Here is a 20,560-nt window from a genome sequence, read left to right on the forward strand (position 1 = left end):
ACTGTGTGTGTGTGTGTATGTGTATATGTGTGTGTATTTGAGTCGTCTCATAAACATTAAATTAAGAGGAAGGAAATGTGTGATTGAGACATGTTCAGGGCAGATACAGAACATGTCCATACTCATCATGCAACTGTAAAGAATGCGTCACATCGAAACATGATACCAACGTCATGCTGTCAAACAGGTTCTGGTCTTCTGTACTGGAACACACACAGAGTGCACTGCAAACAGAAGCAGGCTACTATGGTGTATGTGAGACACTTCTTTGGATTTCGGAACTCTGCGGAATGAAGGATACAGTGAAGGTAAGATATTTTCTATATAGACATGGTGTGAAGGCTACACTATATCACTGACATGCACATTATTTTAGAATGAGAGTCAATGGAAGAGATAAAAGAAACAAAAACAGTAAAAAAACATCAATGTGCTAATACACATAAGTATAAGTAAGTATACTCTTTTGATCCCGTGAGGGAAATTTATATACTCTTTTGATTTGGTCTCTGCATTTATCCCAATCCGTGAATTAGTGAAACACACACAGCACACAGTGTACACACAGTGAGGTGAGCAGTGAAGGGTTAGGTGCCTTGCTAAAGGGCACTTCAGCCGTGCCTACTGGTCGGGGTTCGAACCGGCAACCCTCCAGTTACAGGTCCAAAGTGCTAACCAGTAGGCCACGGCTGCCCGCACATCACAGTGCTAATACAAATCTGAACCACTAGCAATCAACAGCCATTCATTCAAACAGGAAGACACACAAAAGATAATGCCTTCAATCAGGAAACACACAGATACTCTTTTGGATATGGTCAAAAACCATTCCATGGTTCTAAACTAGATGTACCGCAGAGCGGTACAAAATATGACCGCCGCCCAGTCCAGCACATTTTTTCCACAAAAAAAAGTCACGCTGAAAGGCATATATGATTAACCCTATAAGAGGAACCCTCATATATGATTAACCCTATAAGAGGAACCCTGAGCAACCCCACCCCCATCTTGCCTGTTCATAATTCTGAGAAATTCTTGAATTGTGTGCATGTGTGCGTGTACATGTTTATGTTTATGTGGGTGTGTGTGTGTGTGTGTTTTGTGTGTGCATGCATGTGCTTGTGTGTGTGCCTGTGTATGTGCCTGTGTGTGTGCATGTGCATGCATGCGTACATATGTCTACTGTGTGAGTATGTGTCATACGTATAATTACTGTGAATGTATGTGTGTGCGTGTTATGTGTGCATATGGAATGGATTAACATGACCCCTGGAGGCAAACATATGCAAAAAATTGGTCATCCTAGGCCCTACGGCCCTATTCACAGAAAACTCTGTTGGTGTACAGTCACTAAATGTACTCATAAATTAATTTATTGTATGGCCCGCCATGAACGAAAGTCCACGAAACGTAGCATGCATTCGGAGGGTGTCATAATGATCCTACACTTTCAATTTCGTGCAGTTTTGACCATGTCAGCCAGAGATATTGTGATTACAACACCTAATTTTTTGCTTTTTAATTTTTAACTAGGTGGTGCTATACATGAAATAAGTGGTAATGGGATGGGTGGACATGGTCCCTTAAGACCAACATACAAGAAAAAGGTGGTCCTCCTAGGCCCTACGGTTCTCGAGATATTCACAGAAAACTGTGTCCGGCCACCTACAGGCCAGTTGGTGTACAGTAACATAAATTAATTTATTGTGTGGCCCCCCATGAACGGAATTCCACGAAACTTGGCGTGCATTCAGAGGGTGTCATAATGATCCTACACTTCCAACATAGTAACATAGTATTTTGTATTACAGTTTTTGTCAGCAGTCTACACACATTTTCAAAACTCTGTCTACACAAAACTACGGAAGCGTATTGCTGCCACACTAAAATAAATAAAAAGGCTCAGTATTATGTAATTACATGAAGTTTCTTGTTATAACAATATATTTTTCACGTTTTAACAAGATATGTATCACGATATTACATGAAATTATCACATTATTTCATGATAACAAAACTAAACGAAACAAGGCCGCGATAGCTCATGGCTGGCCTAAATGATAACTAGTCGTGTATGAACTTGCACCCTGACTGCTATTAGGCCTACACAGTGCTGCTTGATGAGTGTTTGTTTTTGTGCATGTGTGTATGTGTGTGTAGGCTACGTGTGTGTGGTCAATTCCCAGCTGACTGAGGAGCAGCGAAGAGGGATGTGTGTGTATTGGCAGTGAGCCGCTGAAAAGGAGGCCGATAGAGAGGTTCTGTGCAGGATAGCCTGCTCACACCGCCTGATAGTTCTGCTTTATCTTCTTATCAACACAATAAATAAAACTTTCGCTAACTTGACGCAAGAGGGAGAAAGGGCTTTGATAAATATGCAAATCTTCACACAATGTGGGTGAATGTATAGAGCGCTCTGGCTCGGTAGCTCGCAGTCATTTCTAAGGCTGTGGGGAAGGGACGCGGGGAGTGAGAAGTGAAGCGCAGCAAATTAAATATTCAAACAGCAATAGCATGCGCTTTTTGATCACACTGTAATCAGCCCGGCCCCACCAGGAATCCTCCCGACTCTCCCGATTGCCACTCCGCTAGCCTACTGCACAGAGGTGCAGAATATTCTGGACAATGCTTGGGTGTTCGCATAGGCTATAGGCCTATAACAATATCATCCACCGTGTTCAATAACGAGAATGTCTTAAACCGAGCTTAAAATAGAATTTGATTGAGTCGTGTAAACGAGCATATCCTATTCTTGCCTCTCGTTTCGTTTAGTTTCATTATCTTGAATAACGTGATAATTTCATGTAATAACGTGATATATATCTTACGTGATATATAAACTTAAAAATATCATATCTTGAAAAAACATGATATTTTCACGTTATAACGTGAAAATATCAGTATCATGAAATAACGTGATAATTTTATGTAATAATGTGATAATTTTATGTAATAACGTGATACATATCTTGTTAAAACGTGAAAAAGATATTGTTATAACAAGAAACTTTTCACGTAATTACATAATACTGAGCCTTTTTATTTATTTTAGTGTGGCAGCAATATGCTTCCGTACAAAACCCACTATTGCTCACACAAAATGCAAAATGCCTCAAATCTCCATCAAAATGACACACAACATTCAAAATGTCATAAAAACATCTCTAAAACAAGCATTTGTCTCACATTATAAACACTTTTGTTATAATATGACATTTTGGATACATCATGTACATACTGTTGCTCAAAACCTAAAGCTCTTCTGTCTTTCGTGGGCTTCTATGTATATTTTCATATTTTCAGGGTTAATCATCTACAGAGAGAAGTTGGCATACACAGTATCTAAGCAATATTGAAACCAAATATAGTGATTTTTCCCAAATATTTTGCTGCTGTGAATACAGTATTTTACAGCCAACAAGAAAAAAAAAACAAAGCAAAATGCAATGACGTTTTGAAAATGTTGATTTTTCTGAAAGACAGAAATTACTATATTTTCCAAAATCCATTGGGCATGTGTGTTTTCAGGCCTATAGACCCTTTCAACTGCAGAAACAAACATGTGCATTCATTCCTAAAGCATTTCCAGAGGCACAGAAAGCAACATTGAGCTAATGGTAACTTGGGGACAAACAAAAATATTGTTCTATTAGGTGGCATACCTGAACGCGGCCGCCATATTGCTGGGGACAAACACCTTACTGTCTAAGGCCAACACTTGCCGGCAATCAGAGATTCACATGTTTCTCCATAGACCTCTGAAGTTTGCCAAAATGTTACTCTGGTACTCAATTGCCCATTAAAAGTTGCAACAAACTTAGGTGTTATGATTGATGGCCAGCTAACATTCTCTGACCATTATGCCTCTGCCGCCCAGTCATGCCACTTCGCACTAGAGATAGATAGATAGATAGATAGATAGATAGATAGATAGATAGATAGATAGATACTTTATTGATCCCTGAGGGGAAATTCAGGGGGTCTCAGTAGCATACAGACATCACACACAACATGCACTTACAGCAGAAATGGTAAATATAAGTATACTTATATAAACATATAACCAAATTCCACTGTACAGTAGAGACAGTAGGATATTAGAAAAACTAACCAAACTAAATACTAAATATACTATATAAATGAAATGTAAAAAATCTTGAGGGTGATCAAGCATGAGACACTTGTAGTGACAGGGCCTGTAGTTCTGTGTGCATGGTGAGGTGTTCAAGAGAGTGAGTGTCATGGTGAAGGTGCAAAAGTAGTCCAACAGTAGTCCTGTAGTTCTGTGTGTATGGTAAGGTGCTCAAGAGAGTGAGTGTCATGGTGAAGGTGCAAAAAGTAGTCCAACAGTAGTCCTTTAGTTATGTGTGCATGGTAAGGTGCTCAAGAGAGTGAGTGTCATGGTGAAGGTGCAAAAAGTAGTCCAACATTAGTCCAACAGTGCAACAGTGCAATAATAAGGTCTAGAGACCAGCATAAATAATATGGACAAATAGGAGAGTAAAGTATAATGTAGACAAGGTAATATAAAAAACTATAAGAAACTATGTCAGTGCAAGAACAGGTTGAGGTAATAGGGTTACAGCCATTCAGTATTGTAGCAGAAGCTATTGATCATGTGTGCTAATATAGCATGAAAAATAGTGTAGCAGGAAAACAGTAGTAAAAACATTAGGCTGTGGACATTAGTAAAACAGTAGTAAAGCAGTAGTGGGCAGTCAGTACTCAAACATGGAGAGGGTGGAGAGGCAGACAGACTAAGCAGAGAAGTCAATCTCTCCTCTTCCCTTTAGTGAAGCATTGAACAGTTCAATGGCCCTGGGGACAAATGACTTCCTCAGCCTTTCAGTTGTGCATGGCAGTGAGCGAAGTCTCCAGCTGATCAAGCTCTTTTGCTTTTTAATAGTGCTGTAGAATTGATGGCATTCATTGTCCAAGATGTTGATCAGTTTGTTCAGGGTCCTTTTGTCAGATATTGAAGTGATGCACTCCACTTCAGCTCCCACTACAGAGCCAGCCTTCCTTACCAGCCTGTCAAGTCGCCCAGCATCCTTCTTCTTTGTGCTTCCTCCCCAGCATACCACTGCATAGAAGAGGACGCTGGCCACAACAGACTGGTAGAACATCCTGAGGAGCTTGCTGCACACATTGAAGGACCGCAGCCTCCTCAGGAAGTACAGCCTGCTCTGCCCTTTCTTGTAGAGTGCGTCAGTGTTGGCTGACCAGTCCAGTTTATTGTCCAGGTAGAGACCCAGATACTTGTATATACACTATTGTATATACACAGATACACTATTCAATATGAAGAAAATCAGACCGCTTCTGCTGGTACAGACCATGGTTATCTCTCGCCTTGACTACTGCCTTCATCATGACTTGTGTGGTGAAACTGCTACAGTTGGTCCCCACCATCTGGTTTTCACTCAACCAAAAAGGGCACAGTTTACTCCACTGTTTTTTCAACTTGCATCAAAATCAAGTCACTAATGTTTGCTTACATAGTGATGGCTGTGAATAGTGTTTCCCACCGACTTAAACGGTTTCTTGTGTTACACCTCATCCGCTGCTCTCCTCCAAGGAACGTTGTTTGGGATTGCCGCCCCTACACACACACAGCAATCCAGACTATTGTAATTTGTGGTCCCTCTATGTTGGAATAACCACCTCTACTTCCTTCTTCTTCTACCACTGTTTCCTTCTACCGCTCTTTGATAAGTAATTATAACGTGTAATTAAGTAATTATGCACTCTCATCCTCTAGTAATAGTAATCATTGCTGCCATATTAATTCCTACCTAAGGTCTCCTCTACACTGTAGCTTCAGTGTTACTACTCATTTGTGTAAGTCTGCTAAATTAATAAGTGTAAAATATTTAGTGCAACCTGTCTGCAGCTATGAGGGAGGGCAGAATGGGGTGGGAGTCCATTAAACACCATCATGCTGCCATGTTGTTCATTAAACACCATTATGCTGCCATGTTGTCCATTCAACACCATCATGCTGCCATGTTGTCCTCTTTCAGTGTGAATGCGGTCAGGACATCTGAGTAATCTGAGTAAAACTGAAGAGATGGCTGCAGGGGGATCATCTACTGGTGAGTCCATCACTCTGATACGCTAATGGAACATGTCCATCACTCTGATACCCTAATGGAAAATTGTATATGTATTTATTTTCAAGTTATTTTCCCTATCATGAGTAATTGATACGGCAGTGAATCTATTATTGTTTCATTACTATTTTACAAATATGTCAGGTGTTTTCTGAAAACTTGAAAGTGTGTGTTGTCTCCCTGTGTTGACCAGGTGATATCTCCAATCTCTCAGACTTGAGGATTGTGCTGCTGGGGAACAGAGAAGCTGGGAAGAGTTCAGCAGGAAACACCATCCTGGGCAGAAAGGAGTTTGACCCTGATGTGAGAACACTGCTGTGTGTGAAGAGACAGGGAGAAGTAGCAGGGAGACAGGTCACTGTGGTGGACACTCCAGGATGGATGAAATATAATGAATATTTTTATGAGGACTCTCCTAACCTCCTCAAACAGGAGATTGTTCTCAGTGTGACTCTGTGTCCTCCAGGACCTCATGTTTTTCTGCTGGTCATCCATGAGAACATGACCTTCACAGAGGCAGAGAGAGATGCCACATCAAACCACCTGAGTCTTCTGGGCCATGGAGCCTGGAAACACTCTCTAGTTCTGTTCATTCAGGAGACTCCTGCAGAAGAGAAAGCCTTTGAGGTTAAAGGGGGAATGCTCCAGTGGCTTGTAGAGAAATGTGGGAATAGATATCATGTCCTTAACATCAAGATCAAGGATGATACGCAAATCACAGAGCTGCTGGAGAAGATAGAAGAAATGGTGGCAGGAAACAGTGGCCGTCACTATGAAATAAACAGAGGAATATTACAGAAGGTTGAAGAGAAGAGGACAGAAGAAGAGAGGAGAGCAGAGGAGAGAAGAAAGAAAGTCCAGAGACTGGGTGAGTTAGATTATGTAACAATTAATTTGTAGTAATGAGTCTTTGCTGCTAAACTCAATAGTCAAAGGAAAGATTCAGATTGTCCAAAGAATGTACATCATAACTTTTCCAAATTGTTAGATTTTTGTGTGACTAGATCATTCAAGATTATATTGTGTTGTCTGAACAGACCTATTTAGATGAAGTGTACAGTAAAAACATACTGGTTAGCGCTTCGGACTTGTAACCGGAGGGTTGCCGTTTCGAACCCCGACCAGTAGGCACGGCTGAAGTGCCCTTGAGCAAGGCACCTAACCCCTCACTGCTCCCCGAGCGCCGCTGTTGTTGCAGGCTGCTCACTGCGCTGGGATTAGTGTGTTCTTCACCTCACTGTGTGTTCACTGTGTGCTGAGTGTGTTTCACTAATTCACGGATTGGGATAAATGCAGAGACCAAATTTCCCTCACGGGATCAAAAGAGTATATACTTATACACACACACAGACACACAACACACACACACACACACACACACACACACACACACACTGAATTTCTTCATTTACTCCTCCAGGAGGTGCACTGCTTCCAGATCTCAGAATTGTGCTGCTGGGATTTCAAAATGCTGGGAAGAGTTCATCAGGAAACACCATCCTGGGCAGAGAGGAGTTTCAGCCTGGACAGAGATCTGCTGTTTGTGTAAAGAGACAGGGAGATGTAGCTGGCAGGCAGGTCACTGTGGTGGAGGCTCCAGGATGGCACAGTCATTATCAGGTTAAATGTAGTCCTGAAATGACCAAAAGAGCTATTCAGCTTAGTCCAGCTTTGTGCAACCAGGGCCCCCATGTGTTCCTGTTGGTCACACGAGCAGGCATATCATTTACTGATGCACAGAGAAGATCAGCCCAGCAACACTTGGACCTTCTTAGTGAGAAAGTCTGGAGTCACACCATCGTGCTGTTCACCCATGGAGACTGGCTGGGAGACACAACCATTGAGCAGTACATTGAGAGTGAAGGAGAGAGCCTTCATTGGCTAGTTGAGAAATGTTGCAACAGATATCATGTTCTTAAAAATGAAAACAGGACTGATGTCAGTCAAATCACAGATCTCCTCGAGAAAATTGAGGAAATGGTTGCAGGTAACAGTAGCTGCCACTATGAGATGGACAACAAGCGGCTGGAGGAAATAAAAGAGAGGATGAGGAAAGAGGAAGAGAGAGCAAAAGAGAGAATGATGACTGTGGAAAAGAAAAGACGACACCTTCAGTCACTGAAACGTGAGTTGCCTTGTGTCTGATCTGCTTTCTAATGGGAGAAGAAAAGTATGTAAATATTATATTGAATATTGCAATAATTAAGTTAAAGGAACTGTATGTAGGATTTTGGCCAAAACTGGTACTACAATCACTTTCAAAATACTGTAGAGCGGTGTACACCGCAGATGTGGTAACTAGAGCAGAGCTGGCAACCCAGATGCCGAAACACTACTGACTTTGTGATTACTAGATAGGTGGAGGGTGGCGGATCAGGCTAAAACACAAATATGTAAACATCAACATCAGTTGAGGGCTGCAACTTCACTTTTTTAAATGACGATATCCTGGCCGGACTACTTTTGTCAGTGATATAAGTATTTGAAATTAGCATGATTTCCTAATGTCTAGTGACAAATAAGGGCCATTTTATGATTAATTGAATTACATTTCTTACATACGGTTCCTTTAAAGCTTGAAAAAAAAAACACAATTATATGGCTATGGTCACACAATGACATTTTAAAGGTATTGTAGTGCAACTCATTACACATCACATCACATCACATCACATTGCTTTTGTGAAACCAAGTAAAGGCTAAATTCAGCCAGGATAAGCAAAAAATCCCAGCTTTATCCGTTATAAATGGTGTAAAAGTCCGGCTTTAGAAACTAAAAGGCCTACCACGTATTGCTTCTACCTGAACACTAAAACACATGTGATTTCACTAATTATCTGATCTACCTGGGTTTGGAGTTTTGCTATGTGGCAGGACTTTTACTTTCTGAAGATGGACTTTTACACCTCTGTCCGTTCTGAAGGATGTGTTAATTATTAAGGTTGTGTGAAATACACCTCTGCATCTCTTACAGCCCTTTTAATACTGCAAATAAATCAACAAATTTTTTCTATGTTGAATCTAATCCAATCTATTGTACATTACAGAAGAATCAACTCCCATGTCACAGTTCAGAGTTGTTCTGCTGGGATACAGATATTCTGGGAAGAGTTCATCAGGAAACACCATCCTGGGAAGAGAGAAGTTTGAACTGAAGAGAACAGCTCAGTGTGTGAAGAGACAGGGAGAATTAGCAGGCAGACAGGTCACTGTAGTCGAGGCTCCGGGATGGTTCAGGAATGTGAACCTCATAAACACTCCTGAGCTCACTAAACAGGATATAGTGCTCAGTGTGTCTCCAGGACCACATGCTGCCCTACTTGTCATAGATATTGATCATTCTTTCACAATTGAAAAAAGAATAAATATTCAACAACACCTGGAGCTTCTCGGTGGTATTGTCTGGAGTCACACCATGGTGCTGTTTACCTGTGGAGACTGGCTGGGAGACACAACTATTGAGCAGTATATTGAGAGTGAAGAGGCCCTGCAGCCTCTAGTACAGAAATGTGGGAACAGATATCATGTCATCAACAATAAGAATAGGACAGATGATCAGGTCACAGAGCTTCTGGAGAAGATAGAAGAGATGGTAGCAGGAAACAAAAACTGTCACTTTGAGATGGACGGAAAGAGACTGGAGGAAGTGAAGGAGAGGAGGAGGAATGAAGAACAGAGAGCAACAGAGAGACTGATGAAGGTGGAGAAGCAAAGACAACGCCTCCAGTCACTGAAGCGTGAGTATTTAACAATCTTCATCTCTAGCTTATGAAATATTGAATCAAATATATCATAATATTAATTCTTATGGCCATGGAAGAAATTAGTAAAATAGTAAAGTTAGTAAAATTAAAGCAACACTGCATTGGCTTGTTATTTTTGGTTTTATCTTCAAATTCATTTTGATATCATGTGCATCACATGTAAACACATGTGCCGTTCCCACTAACCATCCAGAATGTGCACTATTGTTCTGTGTTCCGGGGCGTAAGTCCCCGTGAAAATGAAAGAAAAGTTTACACATCACGCCATTGTCAGCTGTATCACCAAAGACGCACCAACATTTAGCAGTGCCATTAGGGCTGTAAGTGGTGTGTACAAGGTGTACATGCACTTTAGGTGGTCAGTTCACTAGATTTAAACCAAAACTCCTTACTGCTGCTCAAAGTCCACAAAGTTCTTAAGATAACATGGTCATATAATGTCAAAAATGTTTATATATTCTTTTCAGCAGGACATTTATCACCACGGTCAGAGCTGAGAGTTGTGCTGTTGGGATACAGAACATCTGGGAAGAGTTCATCAGGAAACACCATCCTGGGCAGAGAGGAGTTTGAACTGAAGAGAAGAACAGCTCAGTGTGTGAAGAGACAGGGAGAAGTAGCAGGCAGACAGGTCACTGTAGTCGAGGCTCCAGGATGGTGGAAGAAGGTCAAGCTGAAAGACACTCATGAGCTCGCTAAACAAGAGATTGTGCTCAGTGTGTCTCTGTGTCCTCCAGGACCTCACATTCTCTTACTGCTGGTAAAAGTAGCTCATTCTATCACGCAGGATGTCATTAGAAACATCCAAGAACATCTGGAGATTCTCAGTGACAGAATGTGGAGTCACACCATGGTGCTGTTTACCCGTGGAGACTGGCTGGGAGACACAACCATTGAGCAGTACATTGAGAGTGAAGAACACCTCAGATATCTGGTAGAGAAATGTGGGAACAGATATCATGTTCTCAACAATAAAGACAAAAGTGACAAAACACAGATCGATCACAGAGCTGATGGAGAAGATGGAGGAAATCATCTCTGGAAAAAGTGGATGTCACTTTGAGATGGACAGAAAGAGATTGGAGGAAGTAAAGGAGAGGAGGAAGAGAGCAACAGAGAGACTGATGAAGGTGGAGAAGCAAAGACAACACCTCCAGTCACTGAAGTGTGAGTTGTGTTGTATTTTCTGTGTTTTGTACTTAACAAACTGAGCTTTTTCATAGCAAAAATAAATGTTCAACGCTCTTCATAATTATCTAGCGTATTAAACATTGAATCAAATATGTCTTAATATTAATTCTAATGGCCATGGAAGAAATGAGTAAAATAGTATATTTTGTGAAATTGAAACAACACTGTGCACTTGCTTTACACTTCATATGCTAGTTTTCATCTGCCTGTTATTTTTGTTTATGTTTCATCTTCAAATTCATTTTGATATCATGTGCATCACATGAAAACACATGTGCCTTTCCCACTAACCATCCAGGATGTGCACTACAGTTTTTCGTTCCGAGGCCTTAGTCCCCGTGAAAATGAAAGAAAAGTTTATACATCAGGCCATTGTCAGCTGTATCTCCAAAGACGCACCAACATTTAGCAGTGCCAGTGGGGCTGTAAGTGATGTGTACAAGGTGTACATGCACTGTAGGTGGTCAGCTCACTAGATTTAAACCAAAACTCCTTACTGCTGCTCAAAGTCCACAAAGCTCTTAAGATAAAATGGTCATATAATGTCAAATTTATTTATATTCTTTTCCTCAGTTAATTTATCACCACAGTCAGAGTTCAGAGTTGTGCTGCTGGGATACAGAACATCTGGCAAGAGTTCATCAGGAAACACCATCCTGGGCAGAGAGGAGTTTGACCTGAAGAGAAGAACAGCTCAGTGTGTAAAGAGACAGGGAGAAGTAGCAGGCAGACAGGTCACTGTAGTCGAGGCTCCAGGATGGTGGAGTGATATCAACCTCAAAGACACTCCTGAGCTCACTAAACAGGAGATTGTACTCAGTGTGTCTCTGTGTCCTCCAGGACCTCACATTCTGTTACTGCTTGTGCAATTTGCTGATTCCATCACACAGGATGTCATTAGAAACATCAAAGAACATCTGGAGCTTCTCAGTGACAGAGTCTGGAGTCACACCATGCTGCTGTTTACCTGTGGAGACTGGCTGGGAAATGCAACCATTGAGCAGTACATTGAGAGTGAAGAACACCTCAGATATCTGGTAGAGAAATGTGGGAACAGATATCATGTTCTCAACAATGAGGACATAGGTGACAGAACACAGATCACAGAGCTGATGGAGAAGATGGAGGAAATTATCGCTGGAAACGGAGGCCTTCACTTTGAGATGGACAGAAAGAGACTGGAGGAAGTAAAGGAGAGGAGGGAGAAAGAAGAAGAGAGAGCAACAGAGAGACTGATGAAGGTGGAGAGGCAAAGAAAACACTTCCAGTCACTGAAGCGTGAGTATTTAACAATCTTCATCTCTAGCTTATGAAACATTGAATCAAATATATCATAATATTAATTCTTATGTCCATGGAAGAAATTAGTGAAATAGTAAAGTAAAAATTGAAGCAACACTGCATTTGCTTTACAATTGATGGGCTAGTTTTTATCTGCCTTTTATTTTTGGTCTTCAAATTCATTTTGATATAATGTGCATCACATGTAAACACATGTGTCGTTCCCACTAACCATACAGGATGTGCACTATAGTTCTGTGTTCCGGGGCGTAAGTCCCTGTGAAAATGAAAGAAAAGTTTACACATCAGGCCATTGTCAGCTGTATCGCCAAACATGCACCAACATTTAGCAGTGCCAGTGGGGCTGTAAGTGGTGTGTACAAGGTGTACATGCACTTTAGGTGGTCAGTTCACTAGATTTAAACCACAACTCATTACTGCTGCTTAAAGTCCACAAAGTTCTTAAGATAAAATGGTCATTTAATGTCAAATATATTCATGTATTCTTTTCAGCAGGAAATGTATCCCACCAGTCAGAGTTCAGAGTTGTGCTGCTGGGATACAGAATATCTGGGAAGAGTTCATCAGGAAACACCATCCTGGGCAGAGAGGAGTTTGACCTGAAGAGAAGAACAGCTCAGTGTGTGAAGAGACAGGGAGAAGTAGCAGGCAGACAGGTCACTGTAGTCGAGGCTCCAGGATGGTGGCCTAATATCAACCTCAAAGACACTCCTGAGCTCACTAAACAGGAGATTGTGCTCAGTGTGTGTCCTCCAGGACCTCACATTATCTTACTGATTGTACGATTAGCTGATTCCATCACGCAGGATGTCATTAGAAACATCCAAGAACATCTGGAGCTTCTCAGTGACAGAGTCTGGAGTAACACTATGGTGCTGTTTACCTGTGGAGACTGGCTGGGAGACACAACCATTGAGCAGTGCATTGAGAGTGAAGAACACCTCAGATATCTGGTAGAGAAATGTGGGAACAGATATCATGTTCTCAACAATCAGGACAAACGTGACAGAACACAGATCACAGAGCTGATGGAGAAGATGGAGGAAATTATCTCTGGAAACGAGTGCCGTCATTATGAGGTGGACAGAAAGAGACTGGAGGAAGTAAAGGAGAGGAGGAAGAGAGCAACAGAGAGACTGATGAAGGTGGAGAGGCAAAGACAACACCTCCAGTCACTAAACGGTGAGGATTTAACAATCTTAATCTCCTGCCTATGAAACATCGAATCAAATATATCATAATATTAATTCTTATGGCCATAGAAGAAATTAGTAAAATACAGTAGTAAATTTAGTGAAATTGAAGCAATACTGTGCATTTGCTTTACACTTGATAGGCTAGTTTTTATCTGCCTACACATGTGCCGTTCCCATTAACCATCCAGGATATGCACTATAGTTCTGTGTTCCGGGGCGTAAGTCTTTGTGAAAATGAAAGAAAAGTTTACACATCAGGCCATTGTCAGCTGTATCGCCAAACATGCACCAACATTTAGCATTGCCAGTGGGGCTGTAAGTGGTGTGTACAAGGTGTACATGCACTTTAGGTGGTTAGCTCACTAGATTTAAACCACAACTCCTTACTGCTGCTTAAAGTCCACAAAGTTCTTAAGATAAAATGGTCATTTAATGTCAAATATATTTATGTATTCTTTTCAGCAGGGAATTCATCCCCGCGGTCAGAGTTCAGAGTTGTGCTGCTGGGATACAGAACATCTGGCAAGAGTTCATCAGGAAACACCATCCTGGGCAGAGAGGAGTTTGACCTGAAGAGAAGAACAGCTCAGTGTGTGAAGAGACAGGGAGAAGTAGCAGGCAGACAGCTCACTGTAGTCGAGGCTCCAGGATGGTGGGTGGATTTCAGCCTCAAAGACACTCCTGAGCTCACTAAACAGGAGATTGTGCTCAGTGTGTCTTTGTGTCCTCCAGGACCCCACATTCTCTTACTGCTTATAAAAGTAGCTAATTCTTACACACAGGATGACATTAGAAACATCCAAGAACATCTGACATTTGTTGGTAACCAAGTCTGGGGTCACACCATGGTGCTGTTTACCCATGGAGACTGGCTGGGAGACACAACCATTGAGCAGTACATTGAGAGTGAAGAGGCCCTGCAGTCTCTAGTAGAGAAATGTGGGAACAGATATCATGTCCTCAACAATCAGAACAGAGATGACAAGCAGGTCACACAGCTGCTGGAGAAGATTGAGGAGATGGTAGCAGGAAATGGTGGACGTCACTTTGAGGTTGACAAAACTCTTCTACAGGAGGTGGAGAACAAGAGGAGACATCTCACTACAAGAGCGGAGGACAGAGAGACAAGAGCTTACAAACAGGACGCTATGTTTAAATTTGTCATGGGTAAGTTGTTTTTTTAGGCAAATCAACAGACATAATTAGCTATTTGTTATAATTGAAATACTGTATGCATGACATTATGAGAAAGCAGGGATAAGTTCATGTGAAATTGGAGTATAGAGGAGTAAACACATATTTGGTGATATTCCCATGTCATCATCATATGTTAATACACACACTGACAATGACTGTATGTGTGTGTGTATTATCATCATATGTTAACACTGTGTGTCGGCGGTTGTGTGCGTGTGTGCACGCATGTGTGTATATTAATACAATCAATTCGCTTAACTCCCAGAAGAAGGCATGTAGTCGAAACGCGTTGATGACAAAGGCTTTTTAACTTTTTCAATAGAGAGTGCCTTGGAGTTTCTTGATTCTTGACATTAATCAATTGTTTTACAGGTGAACTACAGCCTCTCTGTGGGATTAAGGTGATGCTCCTGCGGTATGTTGAGAAGTTCACTTCCGAACAAGACACAGACCGTGACAGAGGAGAGATGGCAGAAGGAGTAATGCTTCAGTGTGAGGAGAAGATCAGGGGAGGTCGAGAGATCACTACAGTTACGATGACACCAAGTAAGAGAAGTCTAGAAGAGACTAAAGCAGAGTTGGTGTCTCTGTGTGATCCTGGTCCACATGCATTTGTGCCTTGCATTGACACAGATCTTCACTTCACTGAGAGAAGAAGGAGGCAATTCCAGACACATCTGGGGCTTCTTGGGGACAGAGTTTGGGATCACGCCATAGTGATGTTTGACTCCTCTGATGACCTGTCTGTAGATAGGAACATTGAGGAGTACATTGAGAGTGAAGGAGAGGCCCTGCAGTGGTTGGTTGAGAAATGTGGGAACAGGTATGTTCACTGGACAGGTGAGGAGAGCTGGCCAGGTGTACTGAAGAAGATTGATGAGTTAGTGGTTCTCAATGGAGGACGCCATTTCCAGTATGAGGAAAGGAGGACAAATGAGACCAAACCTGCAGACTGGAAGATGGAGGTGCAGCATCTGGAAGATCTAAATGAGGAGAATGACCTGGCGAAGAGCATCAAGCCTCCCCTCATGGGTCAGTTGTGATTTTTGTTAATTTTATGAGGACAGTGAGCTTAACATGAACAGTTACCAGGTTTCCCTTGGCAACCACATTAAGACTAGTGGCAACTTCCCTGTGCATTTTGAGATTATTCTTTTTTATGGTATCAAGTAACAGTAGAGTAACCTTCAGGTCTAAATATTGTCTCTTTGTTAAATTTAAATAGACATCTAAATGAGCTAGATAACAAGGTTATTATCATCTCACATTACTGCTGGACACAAGAGTATGTTGTCTATGCGGACTGGCAGTTTTTTAACGGAGGGTCATTTAATCCACATGGGCTGCATCAATAATTGCATCAATAATAATCAGTTTATTTACAAAAACTAATAGATGAGTTCTAAGAACTAATGTTAAAACATTCTCAGCTGCTGACATAACTTTAGGACTAACATGGCGGGCCTCAAATTGCATTGCCCTGTTTGAAACCACTCTAAGAAATTTGAATGAAACTATAACAAATACATACTTAGAAAGTGTTTATTGTTGTTTTGTTATTGTTTATTGTTGAAATTGTGGTGTTAAATGACAATGCAATGCTGCATTTTGTTTCTGGATAAAACGTGTGTTTTGTTTTCAGATAAAACAGATGTCATATCTGAGAAAACCTCTGGCTACGGGACATTCATCTCAGACACAGCATCTGAAGCCCCATCAGATCAACACTCTCTGATGTCAGGAGCTACCAGCTCTGGGATTGGCTCTTTAACATCTGGAAGACTGGGAGGTCACAAAAAGTGTGAGGATCTTAACAATTTAAAATTCATATATTTAAATGAATACACTTCAACAAAAATAAGTTTTTAACTAAGGACACTAAAAAGATGTGGGACTGCGTAAAGGACATGACTAACTTGAACAGGGGGAAAAGTGAACTCAATGTGTGTAATGAACAAGAGAGGGCAAATGAGCTGAATATGTTTTATAAAAGGTTTGACACTGAGGATGGCAGGGACATATCAGTAAATACATTATGTGATCCTAATAAAGATAGAATAGTGATTGATACTGTTGTAAAGACTTTTAGGGCTTTGCACACAAGGAAGGCCAGTGGGCCAGGCGGGATCTCCCCCTTAATCTTTGCTCATGAACTGGCACCAGCCTGGCGCCCATTATTTCAGCTCTCGGTAGACACGCATAGTTTACCAACACAATGGAAGAAAGCTATCATAATCCCTGTGCCAAATAAATCATGTCCATGAGAGACCAGTCGTGCTAACATCAGCCGTAATTTGAAAGCATTATGCTAGAAGAGCTACGCACACAGGTCCAACATCTCCTTGATCCTTACCAGTTTCCTTATAGAGATAAGAGAGGCTGCTGATGTGTTAAGCACTACATCCCATCTCATACTAAAGCACTTGGAAAACACTAAGGCATTCGCCAGACTACTTTTTATGGATTTTAGCTCTGCTTTTGGTACCAAGTGTTACCAAATGGTACCAAGTGTTTCTCTCTGATAGAACACAGCAAGTTAAAATCAATTTTGCACTTTCTGATACACTGATCATCAACACTGGAGTGCCCCAAGTCGGTGTTAGTTCTCCCCAGTTATTCACATTGTATACAAGTATAAGTATCACTGCTCTTTTGATCCCGTGAGGGAAATTTGGTCTCTGCATTTATCCCAATCTGTGAATTAGTGAAACACACTCAACACTCAGTAAACACACAGTGAGGTGAAGCACACACTAATCCCGGCGCAGTGAGCTGCCTGCAACAACAGCGGCGCTCGGGGAGCAGTGAGGGGTTAGGTGCCTTGCTCAAGGGCACTTCAGCCGTACCTACTGGTCTGGGTTCAAACCGGCAACCCTCCAGTAACAAGTCCGAAGCGCTAACCAGTAGGCCATGGCTGACCCAAATGAATACAAATGAATGCAGAAATCATCACACAAATAATTACATAATCAAGTTCTCAGATGATACAGCCATCCTTAGTGTGAGGATCTTAACAATTAAAAAATCATGTATTTACACACACACACACACACACACACACACACACTTTTCTAGAAATGGTCAGACTGTGGGTTAGGTTGATACATTTTTAATATCTCAATGTAATTCAGTCACAAAAAGGAAACCATGTCTTTTGTATTATTTTCACAGTTGACAAAGTCCCAGAGCCATCAAATGTACGTGGGCCTAAAGTCATTAAGGAAAACACTTTTGTGGACCAAGATGATTTGGATTCTGTAGACAATCCTGACTGGAGGAGAGACATGAGAGAACTGTCTGATAATATGGCTGAGTATGAAGATTTAGATTTACATTTAAATTGATTTTATGATCTTAATGAATCCATGCTTGTTTACAGGCCCTGAATTACTCTGATTCAGCCATAGTTTTTTTGGTTGTGTTAATTTAATTTCTTTGTGGTCCCAATACCTTAAGATTTTTTCAGCCAGTATGTCAGTTTGGCTGTTTACTGATGATTATCTGGGGACAAAATACCTAATTAAAATCTCCGCTCTTAAAGGTTGGACATTTCATCTGGCAACATTCTGTGTCAGTATTTCAAACAAACAAACTGCTGCAAATCATGTGAAGATGTTGAAGACACCTCACACTGGATCCTGATGGAACCCTCTGTTTCCATGGAGACAGGAGTCCCAGTGTATAAACACAGCTCTCCACCAGGAAGTTTTGAGTGCACAGTGTCTGGTTTGCGCTGGGTGTGTGCGGTTGAAGTCTCTCTACAGTATCACTTTAGTGACCCCCATGTATTCAGAGCAGAGCTTGCCATGTTGCAGTATGAGCCAATTGGTCCCTTGATGGACATCAAAGTGCTCTCAGGTGAACTGTTGGAGGCTCATCTGCCCCATTTTGCCTGTCTGGAAGGTTCAGACTCCTCTCTTAGAGAGGCTGTGAGAGTTCTGCATGGGGTCAACAGCAGTGTGACTCTAGAGAAATGTGAACTGACCCGCTTCCACGCAAAGCTCCTCAAGCCCTCCTTCTCACTGACAGAAGTCCTGGTGAAAATCGGAATCCCAATGAAAGCCCATCTGGATGTGTTAATCTACCGCACCAGAGTGACGCCCCTGGTTCTACTCACATATATCGTGCCACGGGATGCTTCCATGATTCAGGCCGTTGAGGAGGATTTACGAGAGACACAAGATGCTAAGAAGATCAAAACACATCGACCGGATATGTCCATTTGGATGCACACAAAGTTTAGCCTGAAGTCATCTGCCAGCCATGCTAGAAGTTCCCCACCAGAGATCACCCTAAAATACATCAGACCTCCTGACCTATTCCGGATGGTCATTGATAAAGCAGATGACTGTTTTGATTTGGAGCTGATTAGTGAAGGGCAATCCATATGGAAAGCTACACTGGAAAGCTTTGAATTTGGTGAGACTGGAGAAATGGCACCCAGTCATGAAATGCCCTCAGCAGTATCCAGACGTTGCCAAGTCATGACCCACAGAGAGGTGGCTTACACAAGCAGAGCTGCCAGGACTGATGAGGAAGAAGGGAAAATGGCCTCCATGTCACACAAAGGTATATAATCCAATGCTGACCTTTAAGAAAAACAATTATGTAAAGAATAAAACATTTGAAAGATATTTAAACCTAGAAGTTTGTTCTTGTTTTGCATTGAGCATGATTTGGATTCAGGTAACTACAAAATCTTACTTAGGTAGAGCATAGCAACAGTAGCAGCTAATGTCAAAAGTCATAATCTTATGTTAATGATCTCGTTCTAGATCGACTGTTCATGATTCGGCCTGATCTCATCAAGAAAACATCGGGAGCTCTACTCCGAGATCTGTTGGATGAACTTCAAGCTCCGCCTCGTGTGATGAGCAGCAGGGAGGCAGAAGAGGTCCTGCAGAGGACCAGCGTGCTGCAGGACCAGGTGACCTCCCTCATCGACATGGTGCTTAAAAAGGGGGACAGAGCATGTAGCATCATGCTCTCCCTCCTAAAAGAACTGGACAGTTACCTTTATCAAGACCTTGGCCTGTAAAAACAAACCTGTGGCATCATGCTCTCCCTCCTAAAAGAACTGGACAGCTACCTTTATCAAGACCTCGGCCTGTAAAAACAAACCTGTGGCATCATGCTCTCCCTCCTAAAAGAACTGGACAGCTACCTTTATCAAGACCTCGCCCTGTAAAAACAAAGTGTGTAGCATGCATGGTTTCCCTGCAGGTGAGAGAGGAGGCTGCATCATATCATGACTTCACTGTACAGACAATATGACAACTCAGAAAGAGATGAAAAGATGGATATACGTTAAATGTATGACCAATATGTTCATCAACATAACTCTGATACTTTATGATAAATTGTTATTGAAAAGACATTTTCTGCTTTCCACTTGTCACTGTTTTATTTTTAGAACCTATTAGAGCTTCTACCAGCTCTTGGATTATATGCATTTTTACCTAGTATTTTGAACAATATTTACGTGTATTCTATAATCTATGTCTATAATTTATGGTTATATATGTAATCTATATAATCTAGCTAATGTTTTTTTTTTCCTCAGTTAATGCTGTTTAGGTTATTTCACAATTTTATGTATATGTTAATTGATGGATTATAATGTATCTAACCACCAAAAAAAATTATAAAATTGGGGGCTTGAGAACCTGTGTTCTCTTTGAAGGATGGGTCTGGGTCATAAGTATAAGTATATACTCTTAATCCCATGAGGGAAATTTGGTCTCTGCATTTATCCCAATCCGAGAATTAGTGAAACACACTCAGCACACAGTGAACA

General features: G+C 41.4%; 1 pseudogene; it reads left to right on the forward strand.

Moving 5' to 3' along the window:
* Positions 1-230: 230 nt before the first annotated feature.
* LOC143103432 (uncharacterized) lies at positions 231-20,140 on the forward strand (annotated as a pseudogene).
* Positions 20,141-20,560: the final 420 nt, after the last annotated feature.

This window comes from Alosa pseudoharengus, unplaced genomic scaffold (genome assembly GCF_046254945.1).
Source record: "Alosa pseudoharengus isolate Yale_2024_CS ecotype anadromous, Long Island Sound unplaced genomic scaffold, YU_APseudo_1.1 YU_APseudo_1.1_scf_40, whole genome shotgun sequence".
Lineage (NCBI taxonomy): Eukaryota > Metazoa > Chordata > Actinopteri > Clupeiformes > Clupeidae > Alosa > Alosa pseudoharengus.